A 1,282-nucleotide genomic window follows, 5' to 3' on the forward strand; every position below is an offset into this window, starting at 1 on the left:
GTTGCAAGAGGAGACACTATGAGGCAGACTTCTCTGTTGTAAGTCTTTTCTCAAACAAGAAGAAAAGCTTAGCTCACAAAGATGAACAGTGCAATTCTTAATTGAATAATTTTATCTGCCTCACCTAAAACAGTGATTGGCTTAAAATACAGTTGTCTGGAATTTTTTATCTTACAAAAAGGGAAGGAAACTCCACCGTCTCCTTTGAATGGCAGATGCTGTGATATTACTGGATGAGTATGAGTCCTTTAGTCAGAACATGAATCTAAAGCCTGCCAGGCTGTTAGGTTCCGAGATTCTCATATCTCATTGAACATGCATCAATTTTATTTAATTCTCACAACTTTGCAAATAATTTTCTTATTATACCAGCTTATGGGGGGAAAGTTAAGATATTTATTATACATTTGGAATTTTGTCATATTCAACATGAAGTTCTTAGTATTGACGCAAATTGATGTTTTGTGCCATTTGTCTTTAGACATCTGACTTATACTATATGTTTCATCCTTAAATCAATGGTTTTGGATTAAACAATTAAAGAAATACTGCCAACAAAAAATATGATCGCAAATAATAAGGTATGATCCAATCAGATAGATCATATTAAGTTTAGCATAATAAAGTTCTCGCTTAATTATTATATAATTGCCTGACCAGGCAGTGGAGCAGTGGATAGAGTGTTGGACTGCGATGTGGAGGACCCAGGTTTGAAGACATCGAGGTCGCCAGGTTGAGCGTGCGCTCATCTGGTTTGAGCAAAAGCTCACCAGCTTGGACTCAAGTTCGCCTGCTTGAGCAAGGGTGTGGACAAGTCCTGTCAGGGGTGAGGACCACAGAGATGCAAAGACCCGACTCCGAGTACAAGGTTCAGTGACGCAGATCCACTTTGTTCAGGAAGCAAGTTAGCTTATATACACAGGTTCAGCCTATAGGGTGTTACAGTGTGTTCTTCATAGCCAATGGCTGAAAAGATCAGGGAGCTGTGTGGTTGGCGCTAAGTCACTTCCTTATAGCGGGCGAGCTCCCTTCTTGGGTTTGCTGAGGAGGGTTCTGGGAGCTGGAGTATTCTCACAGCATTGCAGCAACCACAGCTGCTAAGAATGTGATCTGTGCGCCACCCATACAAGGGGTTACTCCATCTGCTATAACCCCCAGTCAAGGCACATATGAGAAAGCAATCAATGAACAACTAATGTGTCACAACAAAAAAACTGAGGATTGATGCTTCTTGGGCTGTTTCTAGATCTTCGCTATTGTGAACAATGCTGCTATAAACATG

Source organism: Saccopteryx bilineata, chromosome 6 (genome assembly GCF_036850765.1).
Source record: "Saccopteryx bilineata isolate mSacBil1 chromosome 6, mSacBil1_pri_phased_curated, whole genome shotgun sequence".
NCBI lineage: Eukaryota > Metazoa > Chordata > Mammalia > Chiroptera > Emballonuridae > Saccopteryx > Saccopteryx bilineata.